At 37.3% G+C, this 13441-nt stretch overlaps 1 protein-coding gene and 1 pseudogene across 1 annotated transcript in view; one reads left to right on the top strand and one right to left on the bottom strand.

Annotated features, from left to right (window-relative positions):
• Vmn2r59 (vomeronasal 2, receptor 59) overlaps positions 1-13441 on the top strand; it is a 47190-nt gene that overhangs the window by 28202 nt on the left and 5547 nt on the right. The gene's annotated exons all lie outside the window — the stretch shown is intronic.
• On the bottom strand, positions 8777-10055 carry Hmgb1-ps7 (high-mobility group high mobility group box 1, pseudogene 7; annotated as a pseudogene).

Raw genomic sequence — 13441 nt, 5'->3', positions numbered from 1 at the left:
ATGTGGAGAAAGAGGAACACTCCTCCACTGTTGGTGGGATTGCAAGCTTGTACAATCACTCTGGAAATCAGTCTGGCAGTTCCTCAGAAAATTGGACATAGTACTACCAGAGGATCCTGTAATACCTCTCCTAGGCATATATCCAGAAGATGTCCCAACTAGTAAGAAGGACACATGCTCCACTATGTTCATAGCAGCCTTATTTATAATAGCCAGAAGCTGGAAAGAACCCAGATGCCCTTCAACAGAGGAATGGATACAAAAAAATGTGGTACATTTACACAATGGAGTACTACTCAGCTATTAAAAGGAATGAATTTATGAAATTCCTAAGCAAAAGGTTGGACCTGGAGGGCATCATCCTGAGTGAGGTACCCCAATCACAAAAGAACTCAAATGATATGTACTCACTGATAAGTGGATATTAGCCCAGAAACTTATAATGCCCAAGATATAAGATACAATTTGCGAAACACATGAAACTCAAGAAGAACGAAAACCAAAGTGTGGACATCTGTCCCTTCTTAGAATTGGGAACAAAACACCCATAGAAGGAGTTACAGAGACAAAATTTGGACCTGAGACAAAAGGATAGACCATCTAGCGACTGACATATCCAGGGATCCATCCCATAATCAGCCTCTAAACGCTAACACCATTGCATACACTAGCAACATTTTGCTGAAAAGACCCTGATATAGTTATCTCTTGTGAGACTATGCCGGGCTCTAGAAAACACAGAAGTGGATGCTCACAGTCAGCTATTGGATGGATCGCAGGGCACCCAGTGGAGGAGCTAGAGAAAGTACACAAGGAGCTAAAGGGATCTGCAACCCTATAGGTGGAACTACATTATGAACTATCCAGTACCCCGGAGCTCTTGTCTCTAGCTGCATATGTATCAAAAGATGGCCTAGTCAGCCATCACTGGAAAGAGAGGCCCACTGGACATGCAAACTTTATATGCCCCAGTACAGGGGAACGCAATGGCCAAAAAGTGGGAGTGTGTGGTTAGGGGAGTGGGGTGCGTGGGTATGGGGGACTTTTGGGATAGCATTGGAAATGTAAGTGAGGAAAATACCTAATTAAAATATTTTAAAAAAAGAAAATACATACTTTTTTCTCAATATAGATTACAAATAACTCCAAATATATAAACTGTATGATATTTTAAAATAATATATCACTATTAGTTTTTTTAATGAACATAAATAGATAAAGTCTTTTTGTTTGTTTCTTTGTTTTTGTTTCATTTTAATTAGATGTTAAAATCTTGGCTCTTATTGTGGTGCAAACACAAAATAAGAACAATATTTGGACATTGGAGTTCATAGTAATAAGGCTGTTTTTGAATGTCCCTCACCTCACCAAAGGATTTTACCTCCATAGTTACTTAGCTAAGAGTTGACAGTTCTGCTACACTAAGTCTTGAATTGTAGACACAATTTTTGGATACAGATTTACTTCTACAATCAAAGCTACTTGTCTTGAGTGATTGTCATCATTTTCAGCCCGCAGGAAACAGGTTAAACTCATTAATTAAGAAATGGTACGTGTATTAAGATGGTCTATCCATGAAGTCATTCAACTGTTTCAATGAACAATGGTTCTTCTTGGAGGGTGTCACAGATGTTAGGTGAAGGTAAGATTCTGGTCCATTGGCTGTGATGATTTTGAAAAGCATTCATCTCAGAATAAGAGTTACTTATAAAGTCCTCTTCTGCAAAATTGATACAATAATTATAAATACCAAGCAATGCCTCATCTCACTCTTTTCTCTTCTCTTACAAGCCACCTCAAAAATTAATTGTCTACATTCCTTTTGGTTGTATAAATAACTTGAAAAACATAAGCTGTTCTGAAAACCATAGTATAGTGTAAAAACATCAAATAAACAATCCTACTAATAAATAAGCTGAGATAAGAGAATCATGATTTCAAGAACAATATGTGGAACACAGCAAGACCCTGTCATGAACAAACAAGCAGAAAGTGTATATGGAATTTACAATATTTGATGTAAACTCTTATTACCAAATTAGAGTGACCATGGGATGACAGCTGACAAATTTCTAATTCCTCATATTTTTCAAATTCAATTGATTAGGATATGTTTGTAATATTAATTTTCATATTAATGGATATTAAGAAAAAGTGATTGTTACTTCCTGTTAATTTTCTTGTTAGAGGTGGAATTATATTTGTGTGGGTTTGTTGAAAGATGACTTTCTTTTTTCTTCTAAAGTGTAATTTCACTCCTTGTTTTGGTCTATTATCCTTTGTAGCACTGGATTTGTGGAAAGATATTGTGTAAACTTGGATTTGTCATGTAATATCTTTTTTTTTCTCCATCCATGGTGATTGAGAGTTTTGCTGGGTATAGTAGCCTGGGATGGCATTCGTGTTCTCTTAGGGTCTGTATGACATATGTCTAGGATCTTCCAGCTTTCATAGTCTCTGGTGAGAAGTCTAGTGTAATTCTAATAGGTTTGCTTTTGTATGTTGCTTGACATTTTTCCCTTACTGCTTTTAAAATTCTTTCTTTGATTAGTACATTTGGTGTTTTGATTATTATATGACAGGATGAATTTCTTTTCTGATCAAGTCTATTTGGAGGTCTGTAGGCTTCTTATGTGTTCATGGGTATCTTTTCTTAAGGTTAGGGAAGTTTTCTTCTATAATTTTGTTGAAGGTATTTATTGCTCCTTTAAGTTGTGAATCTTTGCACTCTTCTATACCTAATATCTTTAGGTTTTGTCTTCTCATTGTGTCCTGGATTTCCTGGATGTTTTTGGTTAGGAGCCTTTTGCTTTTTTAGTTTTCTTTCACTATTGTGTCAATGTTGTCTTTGAAATCTTGTGCACCTAAGATTCTCTCTTCTATCTTTTATATTTGCATCAATGACTCCTGATCTATTTCCTGGGTTTTCTAAATCCAGGGTTGTCTCCCTTTCTGATTTCTTTATTGTTTCTAGTTCTATATTTAGATCCTGGATGGTTTTGTACATTTCCTTCACATGTTTGGTTGTGTTATCCTCTAGCTTTTTAAAGTATTTTTTGTGTTTCTCCCTTAAGGGCTTATACCTGTTTACCTGTGTTCTTGTGCATTTCTTTTAATAAGAAGTTATTTATGTCCTTCTTAATGTCCTCTATGATCATCATGGGAAGTGATTTTAGATCTAAATTTTGCTTTTCTGGTGTGTTGGTGTATCCAGGACTTGCAATAGTGGGTTCTGATAACGCCAAGTAATCTTGGTTCTGTTGCTCATGATTTGATGTATGCCTCCTGCCATCGGGTTATCTCTAGTGCTACCTGCCCTGGTTGTCTGACTGTAGCCTGTTTATCCTGTGCTCCTGGTTATGTTATGAGTCAAGCTGTCTCTGTAATCCTGTGATTCTGGGATCCTGTGATCCTGAGATCCTGGGTGTATCTAAGCTCCTGGGAGTCAAGCTACTTTGGAACCTTAGGATTCTGGCTTGACCAACCTCCTGGGATCCTGCCCAAGGTATGCTCAGGCCACCTGCCCAGACAGACTGGAAGGAACCTGTGCCATTAGTCTGACAGATTTCCTGCGAGCCTGGGTCCTGCTGATCCCAGTTACTCCCAGTGTTGGGGACAGATGTTGTGTCTTTCTTATCTCTGATCCTCTGATCCTGGGTGTGTTGAAGCACCTTGGAGTGGAGCTGCCTTTGCTTGTTGTGAGCTTGACTGCAGAGTTTTCACATAAGGAATGATCAGTGGGCCAGTCCTGAAAATATTTCTGGTATAGAGAAATTGAATCCAGGTAACTAGGTGATGAGAATTAAGTTAGAATATTGAATAGGAACAGAAAAACATAAATCAACCATACAAAACATCTAAATCATTAATCAGATTGTATACTTAGACACAGAAAATTTTTATGAAAATTTATTTATTTGAAAAATTTTTATTTCACGTTTTCTTCCCATAATTTATTATTTTACTTGAGATCCCTCTATTGAAAATTCTCTGTTTAGCGCTGTTTCCTGTTTTTTAATTGGCTTATTTCACTTGCTGTATCTAATATCTTGAGTTCTTTGTAAATTTTGGATATTAGACCTCTGTTGAATGTATAGTTAGTGAAGACCGTTTCCCATATTCCTGGCTCCTGTTTTATCCTATTATGTCCTTAGCCTAGCAAAAGCTTTTACATTATGTGAGGTCAATTTTATTAATTGATGATCTTATTTCCTAGGCTATTGTTCTGTTCAGGAAGTTGTTTCTTGTGCTAATGAGGTGAAGGGAGTTTTCCAATTTATCTTCTATTGTACTTAGTGTGTCAGGTATTATGTTGAGTTATTTAATCCACTTGGACATGAGTTATGTGCAGGGTAATAAATGTGGCTTTACTTTGATTCTTCTACATCCAGACATCCAGTTAGACCAGCACCATTTGTTGAAGATACTTCCTTTTACCATTTTATAGTTTTGGCTTCATTGTCAAACATCAGGGGTCCATAGGTGGGAAGGTTTATTTTTGAGTGATAGATTCTACACCATTGATCATATGTCTGCTTTTACGTAAACACCATCCAGTTTTTATTACTATTGCTGTGTAGTATATCTTGAAATCAAGGATGGTGATACTTCTAGAAGTTCTTTTCCCATACAGAATTGATTTACATATCCTTGATCTATTTTTTTCACATGATATTGATAACTAATCTTTCAACGTCTATAAAAATTGTATTTTCATGGAAATTGCATTAAATCTACAGATTGCCTTTAGAAAGATGTCTGTGTTTACTGTATTGATCCTCCTGATCTGTGAACAATGAAAATCTTGCCATTTTCCAATATCTTCCTTAATATCTTTTAAAAATTATGTATTTTCTTTATTTACATTTCAAAAGTTATCCTCTTTCCACTTTCCCCACCCCCAGGAAACTCCCTATCCCATCCCCCCCTCCACATATTTCTATGAGGGTGCCTTTCTAAGAAGAACTGAAGCACCCACCTGTTGGTCTTCCTTCTTTTTAAGCTTCATGTGGTTTGTGCATCAGAGGCTTAAATTTCTTTTCATACAAGTCTTTCACTTAAATGTATATAGTTACAGCAAGATAATTTATAATACTCGTGGCTATTGTAGAGGGTGTTGTTTCCTTAATATTTTCTTAGCCTAAGTACTGTTTTAAAAAGTGCTACTGAAATTTGGGTTTATTTTGTTTAACCACTTTTGTAAAAGGTGATTTTCATCTGTACAATTTCTCTGATCGATATTTTGGGGTTGCATATGTGTTTTACCACATCATCTGTGAATAGTTATACTTTAAATCCTCCCATTTGAACTTGTATCCCCTTAATTTCCTTTAGTTTTCTTATGCTCTAGTAAAAACTTCAATAGATAGGGAGACTGTGTTCAGCTCTGTTTCATATCTGATTTCAGTAGGATTTCATTATGTTTCTCTCCATTAACCTCGTCTTGGCTACTGGCTTGCTCTATATTGTGTTTATTATGTTTAGGGAACCACCTTGTATCCTGGATATCTTCAAAACTTGTAATATGAAGGGATATTGGATTTTGTCAAAGATATTTTCAGCATCAAGTGAGATGATCATGTGATGTTATTTTTTCTTTCGGTTTGTTTATATGATAGAATACCCTGACAGACTCTTATATATTGAAACTTCCCTGCATCTCTGCAATAAATCCTACTTGATGGTGATGAATGCTGTTTTTGATGCCATCATGTATTCAGTTTGTGAATATTTTAATGAGTATTTTGGCATCAATGTACTGGAGAAATTAATCTAAAATTCTCTTTCTTTCTCGAGCCTTTGTGTGATTTAGGTATTGGGGTGACTGTGACCTCATAGAATGAGTGTGGCAATGTTACTTCTGTTTCTATTTAATGGGATAGTTTGAGGAGTATTGGTATTAGTTCTTTGAAAATTTGGGAGAATTCTGTGCTAAAATCATCTGGACCTAGGTTTTTGTGGTCGGCACATTTAAAAATGGTTCCTACTGTCTTAAAGGTTATGGGATTGTCTGCAAGATTTACCTGACCTTGATTTAACTTTGGTGAGTGGTATCTATCTAGAAAATTATCCATTTTGTGTAGATTTTCAAACTTTGTGGAGTGACAGCTTTTGGAGTAGAACTTAATGATTCTTTGAATTTCTTCAGAGTCTGACATAGGCCATTCTTGGCTTAAAGAGGGGTTCCTGAGAGAAGGGGTGTCTGAGAGCAGCAAAACGTATGACATGAAGTCAATTAGTGGGTTCGAAGTTGATAGACTATCTTCTGCTTGAGATGACTCTCAAGACAGCTTTCTGTACATAAGTCTTGGGTTTGTAGTTTGCACATCACAGATATTAGTCTTTCATTGCCTCTCTGTATTTCTCTCTCTCTCTCTCTCTCTCTCTCTCTCTCTCTCTCTCTCTCTCTCTCTCTCTCTCTCCACATTTCTGTTCAAGACAGCTCACTCTTGCTATAAAAAAATTCTGAATGCTCTCTGGATAGCTTGTGGACTTCCTGACCAAAGTCAGATATAAAAATTTCATGGATTTTCTAACCAAGTTAAAAATACTGTTAGAAAATTTCTAAGAGCAATTTTTTGGTTTTCTGATTTTAATCAGAAAACATTTTAAAGGAGCTATGTTCTCTCTTCAGACAACATTTTCTGTATAATAGCTAGAAAACATTATGTTATCTGTCTAAGTAATTCTTGGGATTTCCAACCATGCTCAGAGATCTTGTTAGGAAAGAAAAAAATTCAAAAAGAGCTAAATTCTAAGAGATGGGCAGTGGTGGTGCACAACTTTAATCCCAGAACATGGGTGGCAAAGGCAGGCACATTTCTGAGTTCGAGGCCAGCCAGCCTGGTCTACAGAGTGATCTGGTCTACAAAGTTATTTCCAGGTCAGCCAGGGCTACACAAAGAATTCCTGTCTCAAAAAAAAAAATCATGTTCCTGTGCCCTGTGTGCTCCTGGGTGTGAGTCCCTTTTTGGACATTTATTGGCATGAAAGTAGTGAACTCATCTCTGGTTTTAGGAGTGAGAGCACTCCTCAGCCTGTGTACTTTTGGGAGGAATTGAGTCCATTGATTCTGAGACATGTTAATGACCAATGATTGGTGACATCTATTATTTCCATGTTGGTGACATTAGGGTGTGTGTGTGTGTGTTCCCCAGGAAAAATTAAGAAAGGTGATGGAGGATGGGCAAGGGAGTGGGACTGTGTAGGGGGCCTGGGCTAGTACTAAGGCCAGGGCCACTGTGTTGGCATTGACTGCTTTGGGCCCAGGTGGCTTCCAATGATGAAAACATCAGGAGGGAACTCTCTTCCCCCAGGAAGTGATGTTGTTTGAGTTTGACAGAGAAGGAGGGGGAAGAAGGCAGGCCTTTTAAACCTCAAGTTGTTGAGCCTATCTCAAGCTTAGGTTGTAAAGAGGCACACTTATTCATAATAGTTTCTTTCCTGTGTTGTTTGTTGTGTAGCAGTGAAAGAGTCTTTTTGGCCACAGAGGTTATCAGAACCCAACAGGGAGTCACCTCAGTCTTAATTTTATTTGCCTAGTTGACGACATTTATCTTGAAATAGTGTCTCTCATTATAAATATATCAGACTGGGCAAGGAGGAGTGGCAAATTATATATATATAATATATATATACATACATACACATATATGTACATATATGTATATATATAGTGGTGTTTTACATAGCAATATGACTTGTAGGGGAGACTTTGTCTAAGGTATGTGGATGTCATGTTTTATTTTTTGAATGGTTTGAAATCTGAGGCTTGGATGGGGAACTAGTTCAATGGTTTAGTTTGACTGGAGTTAATACTAGTAGGGAATGTTTTTTGTTTTAGGGTTTTAGCTCTGTATCAGAGTTTAGAGTAGGATAGGAGACATGTTTTGTTTTTGTAAGAAAGTCATGTAAATTATAAAGTTGTATGGTAGATGGTTGGGTGTGGGGGATTATGGAGTTGGTGGGTTTTTGTTTAAGATTTGGGAAGACTTTGGCTTTTGTGGCTTGGGTAGGGGAGAGGAGAAATACCTCTCTCCCATAGGGTGGGGAAATGTGGAGTACAGGGAGAGACAGTGGAGGGCTTATAATGGAGCCTAATCTTTGTGTTAGAATCTATTGGGGTGGATAAATGGTTCATTCAGTGCATTTTTAAGAGGTAAGGGGGCAGGTCTGGATAGATGGATTTTATTTTTCTTCTTACATGGGTAAGAGCTATGACATCTGAAAGAGGGTGGCATTTTGGACCTTGATATTTGGAATCATTTGACTGAGGGGTCTCTGCTGCTATGTTATTATTAAACTATCCTATTTCAGATGGAATTATGTATTGTCAAATTGCAGCACAGCTTAGCAAAAAAATCACAAGATGGTTTCTTCTACTTCTCCTCCTCCTCCTCCTCCTGCTCCTCCTCCTCCTCCTCCTTCTCCTCCTCCTCCTCCTCCTTCTCTTCCTCCTCCTCCTCCTTCTTCTTCTTCTTTTTCTTCTTCTTCGGTATCTCTGTTTGAGATGAGAGAAGTTTGGGTCCATGACTCAGGGCTGCATATATTATCACTGGACATGTGTGGTATCTGAAGGACTTTTTTGCAAATTAAGGAGGCTTGGGTTTCAGCTATTTTTATTTTGTGGGCTTCTATTTACACTTATTGGTTTTGAAATTCTTTATTCATTCATTTTACCTGCTTAATTGTATTTTGCTATATTTCTTTAAGAGATTTATCAGTTTCTTCTCTAAAGGCATCTACATATTTTATATTCTTAATTTTCTTTTTTTTAAATAAAAAAAAATGTATTTACTTAGAAGCATTCAGAATGTCAAGAAAACAGCCGCAATTTTTTTTTTTTTTTTTTTTGCAATTACAGAGTGGTATTCAGTTAACAGAACAACAATTATCTTCGTATAAGCTGCATCAGAGACAACTGAAGATGAAAAAAATAAAACCCAAAAAGAAAACCAAAAGAAAAAAAAAACAAAAAACAAAAAAACAAACTACTGTCCCCATATATAACTAATTTGTGCTGTGCACCAACAAGAACCTGCTTTAAATTTCCATGCCAATTTACAACCCCCAAACTGTACCAGGCAAGGTTAGTGGCTATTGAAAACACCACCAGGACAGGGCTATCTAAAGAAACATTCGGTAGTGTGTTAACTATACAAAAAAAAGACACTGTACAGTTTAAAAACAAATCTTACACAGCCTTACATTTCAATTTTTTTCTTTAAAAGGAGTGAATTGTGTACAGGGGGGTTAAATGCTTTATAGACAAGAAAAAAAACTGCGCTAGAACCAACTTATTCATCATCATCATCTTCTTCTTCATCTTCGTCTTCCTCTTCTTCCTCCTCTTCCTCATCCTCTTCATCCTCCTTGTCATCTTCCTCTTCCTTCTTTTTCTTGCTCTTTTCAGCCTTGACTACCCCCTTTTTCGCTGCATCAGGTTTTCCTTTAGCTCTGTAGGCAGCAATATCCTTCTCATACTTCTCCTTCAGCTTGGCAGCTTTCTTCTCATAGGGCTGCTTGTCATCTGCTGCAGTGTTGTTCCACATCTCTCCTAGTTTCTTTGCAACATCACCAATGGATAAGCCAGGATGTTCGCCTTTGATTTTGGGGCGGTACTCAGAACAGAACAAGAAGAAGGCTGAAGGAGGCCTCTTGGGTGCATTGGGGTCCTTGAACTTCTTTTTGGTCTCCCCTTTGGGGGGGATGTAGGTTTTCATTTCTCTTTCATAACGAGCCTTGTCAGCCTTTGCTATATCTTCAAATTTCCCCTTTTCTTTAGCATACATGGTCTTCCACCTCTCTGAGCACTTCTTGGAGAACTCTGAGAAGTTGACAGAAGCATCCGGGTGCTTCTTCTTGTGCTCCTCCCGGCAAGTTTGCACAAAGAATGCATATGAGTACATTTTGCCTCTCGGCTTCTTAGGATCTCCTTTGCCCATGTTTAGTTGATTTTCCTCCGCGAGGCACAGAGTCGCCCAGTGCCCGTCCGGCTCGCACTTGCCCCGGCTCTGTCTCTATGGAGCTCAATGTACTGCAATGGCTGTGAGAGCCTATTCTTAAATTTCTTTGAGAGATTTATTCATTTTCTCCTTAAAGACATCAATCATCTTTATAAGTCTGGATTTAAGGTTATGTTCTGTGCTTTGGTTGGGTTAGGATATCCAGGCTTGCTAGAGTGGGATAGCTGTGCTCTGAAGGTTCCATGTTGCCTTGGTTCTTGTTTGGTTTCTAATGTTGGCATTGACCATCTGGTTGTCTCAGGATATTCCTAGCATACCAAGTATTGTAAGTGCAGGCCAAATATAGATGTTACTTGTATACAATACCTCTGGATGGCCATTTTGTACTGGATGTTTTTAGTGTAGCAGTCCTGGATATTCCATGTTTGTTGGGCCTGAAGGAGGCCAGCAGATTTAAGACCATACAATAGAGCACAGGGAACAGACTATAACTAGGCTATGCCGTGAGATATAGGCAGTGGAAATGGGGGCAAGATATATGTCATGTTTGTGCCTTCTTCAGAGGACCTGTATTTATCTTCTTCAGTGGGCCTGATAGATGCTGGCAGATCAGCATCCAGTCAATAAAGATCTGGGAACAGGCCATACATAGCTCCTTGAAAACATAGTTTAAAATAAAACCACATTTAAAATGGGTTTTCCTATATTATAGTGTTAGTAGTCAAAAGTCTGTTTATGAACAATGATTCTACTTCCCACATGAATATTGGGATATCAGCTATTATTGCTATTGTGCTGGTCTTAATTGGATCATGATGTTGTATGGAGTTTCATCCCTCTAAATTCTCATTGAAATGCTATATTGAAATCACTCATTATAACTGTAAAGCTATAATTTTAGATCCAACAAGTCATAAAATAAATGTTAACATCTCATCTGGAATTATCTCTATGTGAAATCACGTGCTGATCTTAGGAACTCTGCTTATGATAAACTAACATGTTTAGTTTAAATTTACATTTTGTTATTTTTGTAATTTTACTGTTATTACCTCATTCTCTTTAATTTCCTTCCCCTACATTCTTCTATAAACTCTTCCTTGCTTTCTTTCAATTTCACTGCTAATTTTACTTTATTTTTTTTCTTTTAGTAAAAACTCTTTGTTTTTATATAGTATTTTCTGATTATGTTCTCCTTCCTCTATTCCTCTCATTTCCTCCCCTCATATGAATCAACTCGTGTTCTTTCTCTCCTTAGAACAGACCAAGTTTTTTTATTGTATATTTTCTTTATTTACATTTCAAATGTTATTCCTTTCCCTGGTTCTCTCTGCAGGAAAACCATATGCCATTCCCTGTCCACCTGCTTCCATGAGGGTGCAGCAACACACACAATCCCACCTCTGCCTCCCCGTTCTCAAATTCCCCTACACTAGGGCATCAAACCTTCACAGGTCCAAGGGCCTCTCTTCTTATCAATTCAGGACAAGACCATGCTCTTATACATATGTGGCTTGAGCCATGGATCCCCCTATGTGTAATCCTTAGTTCGTGGTTTAGTCCCTGGGAACTCTAGGGTGTGTGGTTCCTTGATAGTGTTTTTCTTCCTATAGGGTTGCAAACCCCTTCAGGTCCTTCAGTCCTTTCTCTAACTCCTCCACTGGGGATGCTGTGCTCAGGCCAATGGTTGGCTGTGAGCATCCACCTCTGTATTTGTCAGGCTCTGGCAGAACTTCTCAGGAGACAGTTATATCAACTTCCTATCAGCATGCACTTCTTGGCATCTACAATAGTGTCTTGGTTTGCTGCAAAAACAAAAGCAGCTGCCCAAAAATTGGAAAACCGTAGACATCAACGCTCCTTGTGGGCACCAGCTCAACTTTTCTGTATAAAATAATTTGTATGAATGTTGTCCTCTGAAACAAAAACCAATTCTGTCAGTTTGTGGACAAAAAGCCTATGCATCAGCCTATATTATTTGGTGATTTCCATAAGATTTCCTTGGCAATGAACTTAATTGAAAGCAATCCAGTCCCACCACTTGTAACTTGGCTACAAGAGATTTCTTATTCTGTATTACTAGGAGTCCACAATAGGATCACTTTCATAGATTCAAAATATCTCTTCATAGATGAAAATGCCCTTCCCAATTCCCACCATCTCTTCTGACAGTCTCTCCCCTCATTACTTCTCCATGCCCAAATGATTTCTCCTGCTCCTTCCTGCACCTACCTTCAGTCCTCCTGTAATAATTATTCTATTACCCTATCTAAGAGGATACATTTTTTTCTAATTCATGATGCCTCTATAATTCATCCATCATTTCTCAATCTGTGGGAACTGAAAGACACTTCCACATGTAGCATTTAAAGGTATTGGGGAAAATATATTTACATTATGCTTCCTAGCAATAGCAGTATTACAGTTATGAAATAGCAAAAAGTAACTATTAGCTGGGTGTAACAAAAAACATGAGAAACTGAATTAAAAGATCACAGCATCAGAAAGATTAAGAACCAATGACTTAATATCTCTAAGTCAATTTTTTTGTACATTTGTTATCATTTTCTTAAAGTCTAATGTCTCTTGTAAGTGTTACATAGCATGTTTTTCTTTCTAGGTCTGGGTTATCTCACTCATTTTTTTTTCTAGTTCAATCCATTTTCCTACAAATTTCATGATGTCATTTTTTTGTAATTGAATAATACTTCAAACTGTAACTGTACCATATTTTTAATCCATTTTTCATTTAGTGGCACGTAGCTTTTTTTCTAGTTCCTGGCTATTATGAAAACCAAAACTACACTGAACATGTGTGAGCAAGTGTTTTTTGGTAGGGTTGGGTGATTATTTGGTTGTTTTCCACAAAGTTGTACAGATAGATTTTGTAGATCAATTCCTAATATACTGAGGAGTTAAGTTATTTATTTCCACAGTGTTTATACGTTTTCACTTCCACCAACAATGGAGAAGTGCAACGTCAACTGCTTTGCCTAAATAACTGTGTCCTTTGTCTTAAAATATTTTCAGTTCCATGAATTCCCATATATTAATTGTTCATCTTAGTGCCTATGGTCTCAATGTTCAGATAAGAAAGATTTCACCTGTTCCTATGAACTCAAGGTTATTCCCCAGTTTATCTTCTATCGGCTTTACTGTATCTTCTTTTATGTTGTTGTCTTGGAACATTGGGAATTGAGGTTACTGCATGGTGATGAATATGAAAATATTTAGTCCTTCAAAATCATTGTTTGATGAAAATGCTGCCTTATTCCCAGTATGCGTTTTTGTACTCTATCAAATTCAGGTGCCCATATGTATTTGGGGATTTACTTCCATTCAATTTGCATAAGTGTCTGTTTTTATGACTATACCATGCCGTTTTTGTTATGGTATCTCTGTAAAATAGGGTTCATTTGAGGATGGTGATATGTCTAGCAGTGATTTTATTGTTCAGAATTTTGTTTGGTGGTGTG

The sequence above is a fragment of the Mus musculus genome, chromosome 7 (genome assembly GCF_000001635.26).
Source record: "Mus musculus strain C57BL/6J chromosome 7, GRCm38.p6 C57BL/6J".
NCBI lineage: Eukaryota > Metazoa > Chordata > Mammalia > Rodentia > Muridae > Mus > Mus musculus.
The sequence above is the reverse complement of the archived record's forward strand: the minus strand, read 5'-3'. Positions and strand labels throughout refer to the sequence as shown.